This window comes from Palaemon carinicauda, unplaced genomic scaffold, assembly GCF_036898095.1.
Source record: "Palaemon carinicauda isolate YSFRI2023 unplaced genomic scaffold, ASM3689809v2 scaffold262, whole genome shotgun sequence".
NCBI lineage: Eukaryota > Metazoa > Arthropoda > Malacostraca > Decapoda > Palaemonidae > Palaemon > Palaemon carinicauda.
Window position 1 is genome coordinate 172,997 of NW_027170268.1, and position 19,180 is coordinate 192,176.

Below are 19,180 nucleotides of genomic sequence, written 5' to 3' on the forward strand. Positions count from 1 at the left end.
GCTGAGCACTCGCGGACTGGACTCTGCGTTTAAGTGGTCTCGAGACCTGAGACCAACGTTTCTTCCCTGACAGTTGATCAGCGGACGAGAAAAAGACGGGCTCAATCGTCTGCGGGTGGGAGTGACGCTCTTTGGAAGACACGCCCGCAACCACCGAGGATACTTCTGTGCGCCTAACAAGGCCTGCCGAACCCTTATGCCCTTCGACATTGCTTCTCCCCTGGGCTTGGGAGCTTGCAAGAGGTCCCGGACTGGGAGGACGACTGGCTCGCACAGAAGTATCCTCACGCACCACACTGGCACTGACACTAGCACTTGGCACTGCACTGACACTAGCACTCGTCACAGCACTGGCACTAATTCCACCCACTGCACTCTTGACCTTAAGTTCCTTGACTTCGGCCATCAGAGACTTATGATCACTTACCACTGACTCTACTTTATCGCCTAAGGCCTGAATAGCACGCAAAACAACAGACATATCAGGCGGAGGGCAAACAGTAGGTTCGGGGGTAGCCACTACAGGGGTAGGAAAAGGTAGGGGATCATGAGGAGAGGAAAAAAGTGAAGAGTGAGAAGAACTCCTCCTAACTCTACCTCTCTCTAACTTAGATGAATATTTCAAAAGACGGACAAATTCCAGTTCCGAAAGTCCGGCGCATTCCTCACATCGATTTTCTAACTGACAGGGCCTGTCCCTACAGTCAGAACAAGCGGTGTGAGGATCTACCGAGGCCTTCGGAATACGCCTATTGCAAGACCTACATCGTCTATGGGAGGGGGCTTGCGAAATGTCAGACATCTTGAATCCAAAGAGTTAGCCAAAGGGGGTTCCAAAATCAAGCAAAAGATCGTTAACCGTTAATCAGGACTATATAAAAGCTATCTAGCTAATATAAGAAGGTTTCCAGTAAAGCGACAGCCGAAATCTGAGAGAATACTTCACCAATTAGCCGTGAAAATACTCGAAGATCATGAGCGTATCCCAGAACGTCTTGCCGGAAGCACGACAGAGGAATAATTGAGGAGGTGTCAACAAGAAGTACTTGAGTACCTGGCCACAGGTGGCGCTGGTAAGTACACCCCCTTCTAGTATTGTGATAGCTGGCGTATCCCTCCATAGAATTCTGTCGGGCAACGGAGTTGACAGCTACATGATTATCGGGTAAGTTTAATATTGAAAAAGTAATATTAACCCTTTTACCCCCAGGCTATTTGGAACTTTCCAACCCTTAACCCCCAGGGGGGTATTTTTTTCCCAGCACATTTAGCAGTATATTTTTTTTAAATTGCTCTAACAGCCCTAATTTTTGTCAGAGAGGGGTCAGGTTGGTCTCATTCTCTTGGAAAATGCCTGAATTTTCTCAAAAAATTATCAAAAATATGAAAAAAAAAAATTTATAGCATTTTTTTGCAAGGACGTACCGGTACGTCCATGGGGGTAAAGGGATGGCTTTTGTGAAATGTACCAGTACGTCCTTTGGGGGTAAAAGGGTTAATAAAAGAGAAATCCTACACATTGCCTTACACATTCATTGGTATGCTTTAATTATACACATGAACTTGTCACAAATAAAGTTTCAAAGTTGAACCTAAACATCAAAATTTCTACGAGCAAGAATCCACCCCAGTATACCATCTATATCAGCTGGACAAGGGAGGCATTGTGGACTGTTTTCTAGTTCTTCTTATGGTACTCCTTGAATTCTCACAGAAAATCAATAAATAGCTCTTTCCAGGGATCAATTGAATGAACTGACTCTGGTCTCTATATAACATAAAACTATAACATGATTCATAAAAATAATTTACCTTTCAAAAAGCCATGATAAAAGTTTTATCTTTTTAATTTCCCAATTACAAAAAATATATCCCATGAGGTTGCAGATATACCTTCATCCCTTGCCCAAGATCTCAGAAATGAACTATACTATTATTATTAGCTAAGCTAAAACCCTAGTTGGAAAAAGCAGGATGCTATAAGCCCTGGGGTTGAACAGGGGAAAAATAGCTCAGTGAGGATAGGAAACAAGGAAATAAATAAACTATAAATGAAGTCATGAATACTTAAAATAAAATATCTCAAGATCAGTGTCATCAAAATAGATCTTTCATATATAAGCTATTAAAACTTAAAAAAATAAGAGGAAGAGAAATAAGATAAAATAGTGTGCCTGAGAGCACCCTCAAGCAAGAGAATATAACAACAAGAAGGCTTGGACTACTATAAAGAAACTGAACACTGAACAGAACACTTGAACAAGAGTACCTGCCATAACACCAGACAAAGCAGCAAACCAGCTACTATTCAACAAGGGTAGCTGCCATGACACCCAGCAGAGCAGCCAACCAGCTACTACCCAACAAGGGTAGCTGCCATGACACCCAACAGAGCAGCAAACCAGCTACTACTCCACAAGAGTAGCTGCCATGACACCCAACAGAGCAGCAAACCAGCTACTACTCAACAAGAGTACCTGCCATGACACCAGACAGAGCAGCAAACCAGCTACTACTCGACAAGAGTAGCTGCCATGACACCCGACAAGAGCAGCAAACCAGCAGCTACAACTCCACAAGAGTAGCTGCCATGACACCCAACAGAGCAGCAAACCAGCTACTACTCACAAGAGTAGCTGCCATGACACCCGACAGAGCAGCAAACCAGCTACGACTCAACAAGAGTAGCTGCCGTGACACCCAACAGAGCAGCAAACCAGCTACGACTCAACAAGAGTAGCTGCCGTGACACCCAACAGAGCAGCAAACCAGCTACGACTCAACAAGAGTAGCTGCCGTGACACCCAACAGAGCAGCAAACCAGCTACGACTCAACAAGAGTAGCTGCCGTGACACCCAACAGAGCAGCAAACCAGCTACGACTCAACAAGAGTACCTGCCATGACACCCAACAGAGCAGCAAACCAGCTACTACTCAAACAAGAGTACCTGCCATGACACCCAACAGAGCAGCAAACCAGCTACGACTCAACAAGAGTAGCTGCCGTGACACCCAACAGAGCAGCAAACCAGCTACGACTCAACAAGAGTAGCTGCCGTGACACCCAACAGAGCAGCAAACCAGCTACGACTCAACAAGAGTAGCTGCCGTGACACCCAACAGAGCAGCAAACCAGCTACTACTCAAACAAGAGTACCTGCCATGACACCCGACAGAGCAGCAAACCAGCTACTACTCGACAAGAGTACCTGCCATGACACCCAACAGAGCAGCAAACCAGCTACTACTCAAACAAGAGTACCTGCCATGACACCCGACAGAGCAGCAAACCAGCAGCTACGACTCGACAAGAGTAGCTGCCATGACACCCGACAGAGCAGCAAACCAGCTACTACTCGAACAAGAGTACCTGTCATAACACCAGACAAAGCAGCAAACCAGCTACTACTCAACATAAACCGCCCAACAAAGAACGAGTATACCTCAAGAAAACGATGCATGAAATGGACCACATCAGGTGAGAAAGGGATTAACAAGTTCTCTTGCTTGAGGGTACACTCGGGCACACTATTCTATCTAATTTCTCTTCCTCTTGTTTTGTTAAAGTATTTGTAGTTTAAATAGGAATTATTCATTTAAATGCTGTTACGGTCCTTAAAATATTTCATTTTTCCTTGTTGCCTTTCCTCGCTTGGCTATATTCCTTGTTGGGGTCCCTGGGCTTAAAGCATTCTGCTTTTCCAACTAGGATTGTAGCTTAGCAATTAATTATAATAATCTGAAACTAATACCACTTCCCTCTCGCACATTTGATATAATATTACAGCAGTGAACGTCATGCAAACATACGATAACACTACAGTACATCATGATACATACAGATCTAATAATGTATGTCTAAATACCAACGTCAAAAAAGAAAGCATTAGAATTCACGAAGAATTAACTGCGTTATGAAGTGAAAAGTGAATCGATTACCCAGCCGCAAATTTGAATTACTTGCAAGGTTGCCGTGACATCACTGCGGGAACATAATGACTGAGCTGTTGTAAGAATTGTAAATTGATGATTTGTTCACTAACCAAACAAACAACCTAAGAATTAAAGAGCAGCAGCTATGAATACAAATAGTATCAGTGTTGATGTAGTAGCATGTGCCCTGGGACACTGCCGCATGCATTAATGATAATCAACCAATTGTTTTAATGTAGTAGCCATTTTCATTATTGATAATCTTCTTGCTTGAAAAGGAAAAGGGTGATTACATTAACTCTTATTTGGCTATTGGAACCATCCATTCCTCGTGATCGCCAGCCTGGGTTTCAAGTTCCACTCAAACTTGACAGTTTCTTGTAGTGTCTGCAACCTCACCATCCTTGTGAGCTAAGGATGGGGGGTTTGAGGGAGCGTAAAGGTCTACCTTGTGAGTTATCAGCCACCAATCCCTGGCCCTGCCTGGTCCTAGCTTGGGTGGAGAGGGGGCTTGGAACGCTGATCATATTCATATATGGTCGGTCTCTATGGCATTGTCACTGACCATTGCCTCTGCCACTGATAAATAGCCTTTAGAACTCTAATTGTTTTTAATCAAGACCATATGATAAATACAGGACTGTCAGACAATTTCTAACAGTATTCAACTGGTCTGGTAAAAATAAATGTTCCTATGAAGACGAAATAATTTGACATTCATCATATATACACATGACTAGTAAATTTAACATTGGGGACACGGATGTGTCTTGTAAAAATATTTATATTTTTCAGTCTCTTATTCACAGTAAACCTCTAATACATGAAGCATTTCTTTGAAACATTTACTACGGTTTAAGCCGACATAATTTGAGCTCAGTTTGATAAGAGTTCTGATCTGTGATTTCAACGCCTTACTGTTGTTACAAGCATCAAATTCTGAAGTATGCCAGTAGTGTTCAAATATCTGATCTAAAGTGTTCATTTGGTGATTGATTGATTTAAAGTTTTCAGGCATCCTGACATCTAAGGTCATTGACGCCGGTCATTTGGTGAACTATTCGCATTCAAGAACACTATGATTTTTAACTAGTTGAAATTACTCTATTCTAATATTGATAGTTATAAAATGCACAGGCAAAAAGTAAGGCAATAAGGTCATTCAACCCTTTTACCCCCAAAGGACGTACTGGTACGTTTCACAAAACTCATCCCTTCACCCCCATGGACGTACCGGTACGTCCTTGCAAAAAAATGCTATAACTTTTTTTTTTCATATTTTTGATAATTTTTTTGAGAAAATTCAGACATTTTCCAAGAGAATGAGACCAACCTGACCTCTCTATGACAAAAATTAAGGCTGTTGGAGCAATTTGAAAAAAAAATATACTGCAAAATGTGCTGGGGAAAAAATAACCCTTGGGGGTTAAGGGTTGGAAATTTCCAAAGAGCCTGGGGGTAAAAGGGTTAATGGAAAAAACAACAGAAAAAAATAGGATTCTTTTGGACAAATCAAAAGAAATTGGAAGAAACTAAACAATGTTGAATTTAAATTTGACTTAGTTTTTTGTACCTCATTTAGGGGTTATGATTGATTGAAGGAGGAGGAGGAGGAGGAGGAGGAGGAGGAGGAGGAGGAGGAGGAAGAGGGGGGGAGGACGAGAGAGAGAGAGAGAGAGAGAGAGAGAGAGAGAGAGAGAGAGAGAGAGAGAGAGAGAGAGAGAGAGAGAGAGAGAGAGAGAGAGAGAGAGATACAATCTTTTTTTTCTAATAATTAGTTCAAATATGATTTACTGTGCATTAACGATGTGGATAATTTTCCATGATCAGACCTCTAACCCAGGTACTATAGTCCATTTTTTTTAGCAATGCATATGTGCACCGACTCGCGGCGGTGCCCTTTTAGCTCGGAAAAGTTTCCTGGTCGCTGATTGGTTAGAATTATCTTGTCCAACCAATCAGCGATCAGGAAACTTTTCTGAGTTAAAAGGGCACCGTTGCGAGTCGGTGCAAATATGCATCGCTAAAAGAAATGGACTATAGCTTCCTCCTTTGTTACTTTTTAAAAGGGGCGTTTTTTAAAATTATATAAAAAATAATCCTCGTCTCTTGCCATGGAATTGATAACTGTAATCCTAGAGAACTTGGTTTTTGCATTCAATTCGTGCGGTTTCTTGGTGCGTTCTCTATAACTGCAGTGTACTTGTTGTTCAATCTACGGTCAATAGCTCGTTTTACTTCAGCAAACTTTCATGATCTGAAAATAATTTAATTCATGGATAAGCATGTCATGAAATACTTCTGGAAACAAGTAAAATCTATTGAATTGAAAAAAAGAAAGCAATGATAAGAAAAATGTTATTTTCATTAGTAAAATAAATTTTTGAATATACTTACCCGATAATCATGTAGCTGTCAACTCCGTTGCCCGACAGAATTCTACGGACGGGATACGCCAGCGATCGCTATACAAGAGGGGGGTGTACTCACCAGCGCCATCTGTGGTCAGGTACTCCAGTACTTCTTGACAACACCACCTCAATTTTTTCCTCGGTCCACTGGTTCTCTATGGGGAGGAAGGGTGGGTCAATTAAATCATGATTATCGGGTAAGTATATTCAAAAATTTATTTTACTAATGAAAATAACATTTTTCAATATTAATCTTACCCGATAATCATGTAGCTGATTCACACCCAGGGAGGTGGGTGAAAACCAGTGTACATGTTAATCAAGAAGCTAAGTATCCCGTATTTCATAATATCAGTTATTCAAAATAACAATGAAATTATAAGTACCTGGTAAGGAAGTCGACTTGAACCATTACTCTGCCTTTAATAAGTTCGTCTTCCTTACTGAGCGCAGCGTTCCTCTTAGGAGGCTGAACAACTCTAAGGTGCTGAAGTATAAAGGGTTGCAACCCATACTAAAGGACCTCTACACAACCTCTAACCTAGGCGCTTCTCAAGAAAGAATTGACCACCCGCCAAATCAACTAGGATGCGGAAGGCTTCTTAGCCTACCGTAACAACCCAAAAACAACAATAAAAGCATTCAAGAGAAAGGTTAAAAAAGGTTATGGGATTAAGGGAATGTAGTGGCTGAGCCCTCACCTACTACTGCACTCGCTGCTACGAATGGTCCCAAGGTGTAGCAGTTCTCGTAAAGAGACTGGACATCTTTGAGATAGAATGATGCAAACACTGACTTGCTCCTCCAATAGGTTGCATCCATAATATTCTGCAGAGAACGGTTCTGTTTGAAGGCCAACGAAGTAGCCACAGCTCTCACTTCGTGTGTCCTTACCTTCAGCAAAGCAAGGTCTTCATCCTTCATGTGAGAATGAGCTTCTCTAATCAGAAGCCTTATGTAATACGAAACTGCGTTCTTGGACATAGGCATCGAAGGTTTCTTAATGGCACACCATAAGGCCTCTGATTGTCCTCGTATAGGTTTTGACCTTTTAAGATAGTACTTTAGAGCTCTGACAGGGCAAAGAACTCTCTCTAGCTCGTTACCCACCATGTTGGAAAGGCTAGGAATTTCGAACGACCTAGGCCAAGGACGTGAAGAAAGTTCATTTTTTGCCAAAAACCCGAGCTGTAAGGAACATGTAGCTGTTTCGGATGTGAATCCTATGTTCCTGCTGAAGGCGTGAACCTCACTAACTCTTTTGGCTGTAGCAAGGCAGACGAGGAAAAGAGTTTTGAGAGTAAGGTCTTTGAAAGAGGCTGACTGGAGAGGTTCAAATCTAGGAGACATAAGGAACCTTAAGACTACGTCTAGATTCCAGCCTGGAGTGGACAAGCGACGTTCTTTAGAGGTCTCGAAAGACTTAAGGATGTCCTGTAGATCTTTGTTGGAGGAAAGATCCAAGCCTCTGTGGCGGAAAACTGTTGCCAACATACTTCTGTACCCTTTTATCGTAGGAGCCGAAAGAGATCTAACATTCCTAAGATGCAACAGGAAGTCAGCAACTTGGGTTACAGAGGTACTGGTAGAGGAAACTGCATTGGCTCTGCACCAGCTTCGGAAGACTTCCCACTTGGATTGATAGACTCTGCGAGTGGATATCCTCCTTGCTCTGGCAATCGCTCTGGCTGCCTCCTTCGAAAAGCCTCTAGCTCTAGAGAGTCTTTCGATAGTCTGAAGGCAGTCAGACGAAGAGCGTGGAGGCTTGGGTGTACCTTCTTTACGTGAGGTTGACGTAGAAGGTCCACTCTTAGAGGGAGAGTCCTGGGAACGTCGACCAGCCATTGCAGTACCTCTGTGAACCATTCTCTTGCAGGCCAAAGGGGAGCAACCAACGTCAGCCGTGTCCCTTCGTGAGAGACGAACTTCTGAATAACTCTGTTGATGATCTTGAACGGCGGGAATGCATATAGATCGAGGTGGGACCAATCCAGCAGAAAAGCATCCACGTGAACTGCTGCCGGGTCTGGGATTGGGGAACAGTACAATGGGAGCCTCTTGGTCATCGAGGTAGCGAACAGATCTATCGTTGGCTGACCCCACAAGGCCCAAAGCCTGTTGCACACGTTCTTGTGAAGGGTCCATTCTGTGGGGATGACTTGACCCTTCCTGCTGAGGCGATCTGCCGAGACATTCATATTGCCTTGAATGAATCTCGTTACCAGCGTGAGGTTTCGACTTCTTGACCAAATGAGGAGGTCCCTTGCTATCTTGTACAGCTTCCTCGAATGAGTCCCTCCCTGCTTGGAGATGTACGCCAAGGCTGTGGTGTTGTCGGAGTTCACCTCCACCACCTTGCTTAGCAGGAGGGACTTGAAGTTCATTAAGGCCAGATGTACTGCCAACAACTCCTTGCAATTGATGTGAAGCGTTTCCTGTTCCTTGTTCCATGTTCCCGAGCATTCCTGTCCGTCCAAGGTCGCGCCCCAGCCCGAGTTTGATGCGTCCGAATAGAGATGAAGATTGGGGGTCTGAACAGCTAACGAGAGACCCTCCTTGAGAAGGATGTTGCTCTTCCACCACATGAGAGTGGTCTTCATCTCTTTGGTAACAGGAATAGAGACCGCTTCGAGCGTCATATTCTTGTCCCAGTGAGCTGCTAGATGGTATTGAAGGGGGCGGAGGTGGAGTCTCCCTAACTCGGTGAACAGGGCTAACGATGACAGGGTCCCTGTTAGACTCATCCACTGTCTCACCGAGCATCTGTTCCTCTTCAGCATGCTCAGGATGCACTCTAGGGCTTGGTTGATTCTTGGGGCCGACGGAAAAGCCCGAAAAGCTTGACTCCGAATCTCCATTCCCAGGTAAACGATGGTTTGGGAAGGAATAAGCTGGGACTTCTCTAAGTTGACCAAAAGACCCAGTTCCTTGGTCAAGTCCAAAGTCCATCTGAGACTCTCCAGACAGCGACGACTTGTGGGGGCTCTTAAAAGCCAGTCGTCTAAATAAAGGGAGGCTCTGATGTCCGCCAAGTGGAGGAATTTGGCAATATTCCTCATCAGTCGCGTAAACACCATAGGTGCCGTGCTTAGGCCAAAACACAGGGCTTGGAATTGGTACACAACCTTTCCAAAAACGAATCTCAGAAAAGGTTGGGAGTCTGGATGAATGGGGACGTGAAAGTAGGCGTCTTTCAGATCCAACGAGACCATCCAGTCCTCCTGCCTGACCGCTGCTAGGACCGACTTCGTCATCTCCATAGTGAACGTCTGCTTGGTGACATAAGCATTGAGCGCACTGACGTCCAGCACCGGTCTCCAACCTCCTGTCTTCTTGGCCACCAGGAAGAGACGGTTGTAAAAGCCCGGGGATTGATGATCCCGGACTATCACCACTGCCTCCTTCTGTAACAGGAGCGACACCTCTTGATGTAACGCTAGCCTCTTGTCCTTTTCCTTGTAGTTGGGAGAGAGGTTGATGGGAGAAGTGGTCAGAGGGGGATTGCGGCAGAATGGGATCCTGTAACCCTCCCTTAGCCACTTGACAGACTGGGCGTCTGCACCTCTTCTTTCCCAAGCTTGCCAGAAGGTCTTGAGTCTGGCTCCTACGGCTGTCTGGAGAGGAGGAGAGTCAATGTTTGCTTTTCGAAGACTTGGTACCTTTCTTGGACCTGCCCCTGTGACCGTCTGGGCGGGTACTTCCTCGGCTGGGGGCTCTGCCACGAAAAGGCGGAATAAATCTGGTAGCAGGAGTATCAGCCACTGGGGTGCGGTAAGTTCTTGGTACTGAAGGTGCAACCTTAGCCTTCCGTGCTGAAGAGGCCACGAGGTCATGCGTATCCTTCTGTATAAGAGCCGCAGACATTTCCTTGATAAGATCCTCAGGAAACAGGAACTTAGAAAGAGGAGCAAAAAGTAACTGTGACCTTTGGCAAGAGGTGATACCAGTGGAAAGGAAGGAGCAAAGTTGTTCCCTTTTCTTGAGGACTCCCGATACAAACATAGAGGCAAGTTCGCCGGAACCATCGCGAATTGCTTTGTCCATACAGGACATAATCAGCATGGCCGAGTCTTTGTCAGAAGGGGCAGTCTTCTTGCTCAAGGCCCCCAGGCACCAGTCGAGGAAATTAAAAATTTCAAAGGCGCGAAAGACTCCCTTTAAGAAGTGGTCCAGGTCAGAAAAGGTCCAGCAGACCTTAGAGCGTCTCATAGCCGACCTTCGTGGAGAGTCAACCAAACTTGAGAAGTCAGCCTGGGCAGAGGCAGGGACCCCCAAGCCTGGTTCCTCTCCCGTGGCATACCAGACGCCCGCCTTAGAAGCCAGCTTAGGAGGCGGAAACATAAAAGACGTCTTTCCCAGTTGCTGCTTGGACTGCAACCAATCCCTTAACATTCTCAAAGCTCTCTTTGACGATCTGGCGAAGACAAGCTTAGTGTAGGCAGACTTAACAGGTTGCATGCCTAGAGAGAACTCGGATGGAGGAGAACGAGGGGTAGCAGAAACAAAGTGTTCAGGGTATAACTCTCTGAAAAGAGTAAGGACCTTGCGAAAGTCAATGGAGGGTGGCAATGACTTGGGTTCCTCCACATCAGATGAAGGATCATCCAGGTGAGCCGCTTCATCCTCAGAAACCTCATCACCTGAGTGTTGAGAAGCGAGAGGTAACGATAAAGCAGTATGCTGAATGGCTGAATCCTGAAGAACGGGTACATGCGCACTAGCGGATTCATCCTCAAGACTCTGCTGAAGAGGATGAGGGCTGGTAATGACAAAGTCCTGAGGCTGGGATGAAGGAGGTTCTGCGGGGGTCTGAGGAGCAAGCGTGGTGAGAGGCGAATGCTGTAAAGCATGAGGCTCATGCTGCATAGTCTGCGGTTCAAGTTGAATAGGAAGCGGCTTAAGCTGAGAAGAATGTGGTTGCTGCATGCGTTGAGGTGGCTGTCTCATAGCATGAGGTTCCTGCCTCAAGGGTTGCGCTTGCCTCAAGGGTTGAGGTGGCTGCGCAGAGAGAGGCTCTTGTCCCACGAGTTGAGGTTCTAGCCTCAAGAGTTGAGGTGCTTGCCTCGAGAGTTGAGGTTCTCGCCTCGAGGAAAGTGGAGGTGGCTGCTGCAAGAGTTGAGGTTGCTGCCTCAAGGATGGTGGAGGTTGTCGCACCGCAAGAGGTTGCTGCCTCGAGGATGGTTGCAACGCAAGAGGCTCCTGCCTCAAGGGTAGAGGAGGTTGCTGCAAAGCATAAGGCTCCTGCCCCAAGTGTTGAGGAGGTTGCCGCGTGGCAAGAGGCTCCTGCCTCAAGGAAAGTGGAGGTTGCCGCACAGCGCTGGTATCTGGCAACTCCCAAAGCGGCAGCTCACGCATGGAGGTAGCTTGAGGAACCTCAACCTCATACGTCTGGCAGGCTGGACTGCGCAGAGGTGGGGGAGCGCTCACAGGAGGTGTGAAAACCTTCTCTGCCTGAAACTCCTGCATCAACACCGCAAGCTGCGACTGCATAGTCTGCAGCATAGCCAACTTGGGATCAACAGAAGTTGAGGTCTGTTGAGGCATAGCTTTAACAGAAGTTGAGGTCTGTTGAGGCAACGCTTTACCTCTCTTAGGAGGCGTGCAGCCATCCGATGACTGCGGCGAGTCCGAACTAGCCCAGTGGCTACACCCGGGCTGTTGGACTCGCGCGGTCTGGACCTTACGCTTAAGAGGCCTTGAGACCTGGGTCCAGCGTTTCCTCCCGGAAACATCTTCTGCAGACGAGGAAATAAAGGGCTCAATCGTCTGAGAGTGGAAGTGACGATCTCTATAAGATACGCCCGCAACCACTGAGGATACTACTGTGCGCCGATCAAGGCCTGCCGAACCCTTTTGCCCTTCGACATTGCTTCTCCCCTGGGCTTGGGAGCTTGCAAGAGGTCCCGGACTGGGAGGACGACTGGCACGCACAGAAGTATCCTCATGCGCAACACTGACACTGACACTAGGCACAGCACTGGCACTGACACTAGGCACAGCACTGGCACTACCACTTCCCACTGCACTTTTCACTTTAAGTTCCTTGACATCTGCCAAGAGAAACTTGTGGTCACTCACTACCGACTCCACCTTATCACCTAAAGCCTGAATGGCACGTAAAACATCCGACATATCAGGCTGAGCACTAATAATAGGTTCGGGGGTAGCCACTACAGGGGGAGGAAAAGGTTGAGGATCATGGGGGGAGGAATAAAGTAAAGAGCGAGCCGAACTCCTCCTAACTCTCTCTCTCTCTAACTTAGTCGTATACTTGAGGAATTGAATAAAATCAAATTCCGAAAGTCCGGCACATTCCTCACATCGATCTTCCAACTGACAGGATTTTCCCCTACAGTCGGAACAAACGGTGTGAGGATCAACCGAGGCCTTCGGAAGACGCCTAATACAAGTCCTACATCGTCTTTGGGGAGGAGCTTGAGAATGGTCGGACATCTTGAATCAGAGAACAGTCAAGGGGGGATTCCAAATTAAAGCAAAGATCGTTATACCATTAATCAAAATCAATCCAAAAGCTATCTAAGCTAAGGGAAAAGCTTCCTGTATAGCGAAAGCTGAAATCTCAGAGCAATACTTCACCAAAACCGTGAACAAAGACTCCAAAATCATAAGCGTATCCATGTAGGTCTTGCCGGAAGCACGACAGAGGAAAAATTGAGGTGGTGTTGTCAAGAAGTACTGGAGTACCTGACCACAGATGGCGCTGGTGAGTACACCCCCCTCTTGTATAGCGATCGCTGGCGTATCCCGTCCGTAGAATTCTGTCGGGCAACGGAGTTGACAGCTACATGATTATCGGGTAAGATTAATATTGAAAAAAAAAAGTCAGTGCAGTAAGCCAGTCTTTGTACATAAGTTTTCCAATGACTAACACTGGAAGGTTATTCACCAATAATAAGATTATACATTAAAAGCATTGATGGCCACTCATAGGACTACTAACACAGATCTCGTGTAATATATGTATCAAATTTGTACAAGTATATACATAATAGCCCCAGAATATAGTCATCATCATCTCCTCCTCGTCTATTGACGCAAAGGGCCTCAGTTAGATTTCGCCATTCGTCTCTATTTTGACCTTTTAAATCAATACTTACCCATTCATCATCTCCCATCCCACTTCATGCTTCATAGTCCTCAGCCATGTAGGCCTGGGTCTTCCCACTTTTCTAGTGCCTTGTGGAGCCCACTTGAAAGTTTTGGGAGCGCCCGAATATTAATAAGGATGCCATCATTTTAGTACTTGCTTTCCTGTAAATATAAAAAACAAATCTTCTATTATTTCTATGCACTAAAACATCTAAAATTGGCAATTTACAATTATTCTCTTCTTCAATAGTGAATTTTATGGAGTATACTAAACTATTTAACTTTTCCAAAAAATATTTAGATTCTCATATGTAGGCCAAACACAAAATATATCGTCAACATAACGAAACCAAAAAACCTCTTTAGGCAAAATCGCTGGTAACAGTTTAACTTCGAAAAATTCCATGTAAAGGTTACTGAGTACTGGGGATAGGGGATTACCCATTGCCATTTTTGCAGGTAGTACTTTACATTAAAAATAACTTTACAGTCTTTAACAGATAATTTTATCAATTCACTGATTGGAATAAGCATGATAACCCTGATTTTGTCAAGTAAACCTTTACAAGATAATGCTTATAGTGCACTAGGTTATGGTTTAAGTTTTTCTTTCTCTCCGGAAATACCCTGATTAGTAGATGATCGGTATTATTACTTTAAGTGTATGTGAAACCATCTTGTCGTACTCATTTCTAAGGCCTGCCGTTCTTTACGGGCCGTTTTTGTCATCTTGTTTTTAAAAGAAAAGGCTTAACAGCATGTAAGAGCTTATTCTTATTTAATGGGTAGTTGTACAGACCATATTCATATTGCAAGGTCCTCAGATGAATACAGAACTGAGTAAAATTGCCTTTCCATGACGCACAAACTGCCGATCGGAAACACAAAATACAGACTATCCACCCTACGGATATAACTTATTTTCATCAGAAACTTTTCTTGTCCATAAAACACAATTTCAGTTCCTTGAATATGTCAAATTACTGACCCTAACTATGTTCACTGACCTTTGACAAAAACTTGGTGCACGAGTCATAATAATCATGCTTAGATAGCTCCTTCTCGCTGTTCTGTTTTGGTTCGATGCACACCTCTCTCTCTCCCCCCAGTATCAACTACATTACAAGATCTCTAGGCAAAAACTAATAAATACTGGAGGGGCACTCAGTAGAGCGCATACCTCCGCCGTGGGAGCTTATTCCTCGACCCTAACATGTATTAATTGGTGTGGATTTTTGTAAACTCAAATATGAGCCAAGTTTGAAGTCCCTGTGACCACGATGTGCAAACCTATGGCTGATTACGTGAATTGGAAATTTTGCTTGATGTAACCTTGACCTTAGAAAATTTAACCCTTACCAGCTTTTCACGTAACAGGTAATCCCTGCAAGTTTCATTACTCTATGATTAAAATTGTAGCCAGGGAAATGTTCACAAACACATAAACAGGGGGTAAAACATAACCTCCTTCCAACTTGGTTGGCAGAGGTAATTAACTACTAAGGAGAAATTCTGGTCAATATTTCAAGTTCTTATCAGCACCCTTAGGAATCAAAACCTAGAACTCCATGTACATACTATAGAGTATTAAGCCTACATTAGATACCCGTGTCCTCCAGGGTGGCCAGACTTAGAAAACTGAAATAAGGGATACTTAAATTGGAGAGGTAGTTGAACAACATACGCACACAACTTTCGTAAAGTTACACACGCAGAGACTTGGCTACATTCATTACATATATTGAGGCATCAGAATATTGCAATCAAGCGTGTTTTTCAGTTTTAAAGGATATTATGATGAAAGCCTTTCCATAATCCTTATAAAAATATTTTTTAAAAATTCACTTAAATAAATATTTTTTCAGATCTTTAAAATACGGGACCCAAAGATGGTTGATATGGGACACAGGACAAATTTCATAAATTTGGTACAATAACGTCTAATACAGGACGTCTGGTTACCCTGCGTTATCACACAAGAGACAACGCTGGTATCGGGAATGACATTGCATGGGTCATATTCACAAAATTTGGCCTCTTTAGTCTAGCAATGAGAATTGAAGGTCATTTAAACCATTATTTGTTTTTTTGCCAGGAATATATAAAAGGAATGAAATAACCAAGCTTCCGCAACCCTAAGAGGAAGACCTAAAAAAAATAATAGGTTTATTTTTATTAAGTGAAACAAATTTAGAAAATACAAAATGAATATTATACCTGATGTAGAGAAAATGACAAAGCAGCATAAAAGAATGTAAACTCAAAATAGTTAGATTATAGTACGAGCTATTATAGAGGCTATGCCTCGTCCCTGAACCCGAAGAGAATGGAGAGCAAGAATGAAGGAAATAGGAGCAGGGATACGGCAGAAGACTTGAAAGTAGGAGCAGATAAGGAATAGGGGTAAATTTACAGCTTAAACTCTGGCTGGTTTAGGGATAAAGAAATAGCATGGAATCTACAATAACAAGTAAAGTAGAGGGAAGCAAAACCTATTATAACCCAAACCACCCAACCAGTATAGGGTAATCCCAACTTATTTACTGGGTAGGCTTTGCCCAACTATACCTAGTTAAGCTTTAGTATAAGGCACATTACCCTATTCAGGTACCATATGATCACACTAAAGGTAAAATTAATCAATAAACTATTTAGGTAATTAGTACAGGCTTAGGGTTGTGGTGGCCGATGGAGTAACGTCGCTGACTGGTGAATGCCAGAATGGGGTTTGCGTCCCGCTCAAACTCGCTGGTTCCTTTGGTCGCTGCAACCTCACCATACTTGTGAGCTAAGGATGGGGGATTGGGGGGAGCCTATAGGTTTGATTGCTATGTCATCAGCAGCCATTGGCTGGCCCTCCTTGGTCCTAGCTTGGGTGCAGATCATATGCATATATGGTCAGTCTTTAGTCTTGGGCAATGGGTTTCATTGTAGTGAATTACATGGCAATGTAACCTAGGTAAAAAACTACTGTTTCTTATAGAAGAAATTACGCTCTCTTCGAAAATGACACTCGTTCCCGTCGCAAATTAATAGTTTCAGAAATAAATATACATCTATATCCTCCAATAATGGGGGACCCCCAGTGGGAACTCGGGGTTTTGGGTGGGAAAAACATACTGGGGAATCGATATATAATCGTAAAACAAGCCTTTTCTTCTCTATACATTACCTTCTTGAAATTATAATAACCGGAGGAAAATACAAAACCGTATATTTGGATAAACTTTGGAGGCGCCGTTACAAAGATTGTGTCATGAAAAAATACAGTAACCAGTGCTGCCAACGTCCGATGTAAATCAAATGTTATTTTGTGACCTGTCATACTACTAGGCTAGGTTAAGTGGGTTTTTTAGGTTCTGTGCCCTTTTTGTACATTTTATATATTGAGTAAAACTTATATGGAGAAATTATTTAATATATGGAAATATCTATCATTACTATCTTTAGTAATGTCAACGTGTCGTTGGTAACTGTGTACCATACGTCAACGTTGGTAACACTGTGTATTATTGGTAATGTTGCTAATGTTATCGTTCGTTCGTTCGTAAGAGAAGTGACACCGTGCATCTCAATGATCTGTTTGTTTCCGATTGAAATGAACATCAAATTCGCGTAATTCACGTCATTTACTATAGGAAAACAATTATATATCGTTTCCCCAGTATGATTTCCCCACCCAAAACCCCGAGTTCCCACTGGGGGTCCCCCATTATCGTAGGATATAGATGTATATATATTTCTGAAACTATTCATTTGCGACGGACACGAGTGTCATTTTTGAAGAGATCGTATTTTTTTCTATAAGAAACAGTAGTTTTTCTCCTAGGTTACATTGCCCTGTAATTCACTACAAAAATACCGGGCAATGTCACTGTCCCTTGCCTCTGCCATTCATGAGCAGCCTTTGAAACCTTTACTGTCCATAACCCATTCACAATCACAATTTGGAAACCTTAAGTAATGATAATACCAAGTCCACAGTATACTGCTACAACAATTACGAAAAATAAGTCACTAAGGTTATTTTAGATATGAAAATAACGTAGGTTGAATAAATCTACTTTAAAATAGTTTCTCCTACTTCATAAATATAAACGAGACCACAGCAAGAGCAATTTAAATGTACGGCAGGGTGGCCAGAGAGATGACAAGAGGCCTTGTTGGCTAGTCGTATTACGTGCTATTCATAAACCAAAGTATTATTTATAATTAGCAGAGTAATTTAATTTACAATGGAAATCTTCTGGGATAGCCTTAGCTTACACCAGCCATCGGTAGAAACACAACAGACACCTTTAAATATGACAATTGTAGACAATGCCGTACCAACTTACCAAGAGACTGATTCTCGATTAGTCTTGTCTTTGCCAGCAAATACCAAATAGTACGTCTTAGACAGTACACCAAGATGTTAGTTTAACATTTGGGTGTTTTAAAACACAATTAATTGCGTGAAAATACTTACAATAAGCTAATTGTAGCAGGAGAAACACGGTTTTCTTGAACGAAACTTGCCGCACAATATCACCACAAATTAGGTCACGTGACTTTGTTTACATTTTTTGTCAACGTTCCAACAGACTTGCGAGCCACGAAGGGAACGTTCCAACAGCCTTGCGAGCCACGAAGGGGAACTGTATTTTAAACCAAGGTCTATAGACCTTGTTTTAAACCATTTATCTATCATATACTTTCGTAAATCACAATGATATATTATGAATATCTTTAATATATCATATTTCATCCAATTAATATTAAATTTGTCGTTACAGCTTCAATATTATCCTTTCATTATGCCTTATAAAACATTACATTGCAGTTTTAAATAAATTGCATGGCCTTCAAATTTAATATAATTAATAACCAACGAATATTCAGTAATGCAAAATGCTGTCTAGATAAAAATCTAAATCTGGCATTATTTCACAGCAGGTAGTAGGTTGGCCAAGGTACCTGCCACCCATCGAGATACTACTACTAGAGTGCTACTGGGACTTTGACTAACCAGATTATTATTATTATTATTATTATTATTATTATTATTGGCTAAGCTACAACCCTAGTTGGAAAAGCAGGATGCTATAAGCCCAGGGGTTCCATCAGGAAAAAATAGCCCAGTGAGGAAAGAAAATAAATAAACTATAAGAGAAGTAATGAACAATTGAAATAAAATACTTAAAGAACAGTAACAACATTAGAACATATATTTCATGTATAAACTATGAAAAATTAAAAAAAAAATAAGAGGAAAAGAAATAAGATAGAATAGTGTGCCTGAGTGTACCCTCAAGCAAGAGAACTCTAATCCAAGACGGGGTTCCTTTGCTTGAAGGTACACTTAAGCACACTATTCTATTTATTTCATCATTTCCTTTCCTCATTGGGCTATTTTTTCCTGTTGGAGCCCATATATGCCTTAAAGCATCCTGCTTTTCCAACTAGGGTTGTAGCTTAGCTAATAATAATAATAATAATAATAATAATAATAATAATAATAATAATAATAGTACGAGAAGAATATATTAAAATAAGTAAATTATTTTTATTTGGAGTAATATATTCAATTCTTAATATATATATATATATATATATATATATATATATATATATATATATATATATATATATATAAATTGATAATACAAATATATTAGAAGAGACTGATGCCAATTTTTTTCTTGGTAAGAATTCACCATTAAAAGAAAAAACTATTGTCTAAGCT

General features: G+C 42.6%; 1 long non-coding RNA gene across 2 annotated transcripts in view; it reads right to left on the bottom strand.

The window, feature by feature from the left end:
* Positions 1–18,063, bottom strand: part of LOC137636264 (uncharacterized) — a 30,058-nt gene extending 11,995 nt beyond the window's left edge. Inside the window, exons 1-3 of one of the 2 annotated variants that reach the window (XR_011043012.1) lie at positions 17,924–18,063; positions 13,464–13,617; positions 6,053–6,191 (exon numbers count right to left, since the gene is read on the bottom strand). This is a non-coding gene — a long non-coding RNA (uncharacterized lncRNA). Of the gene's footprint in view, positions 1–6,052; positions 6,192–13,463; positions 13,618–17,923 lie in introns of those variants that run through there. The other variant, XR_011043013.1, reaches the window with a different exon arrangement.
* Between the last annotated feature and the right edge of the window lie 1,117 nt (positions 18,064–19,180).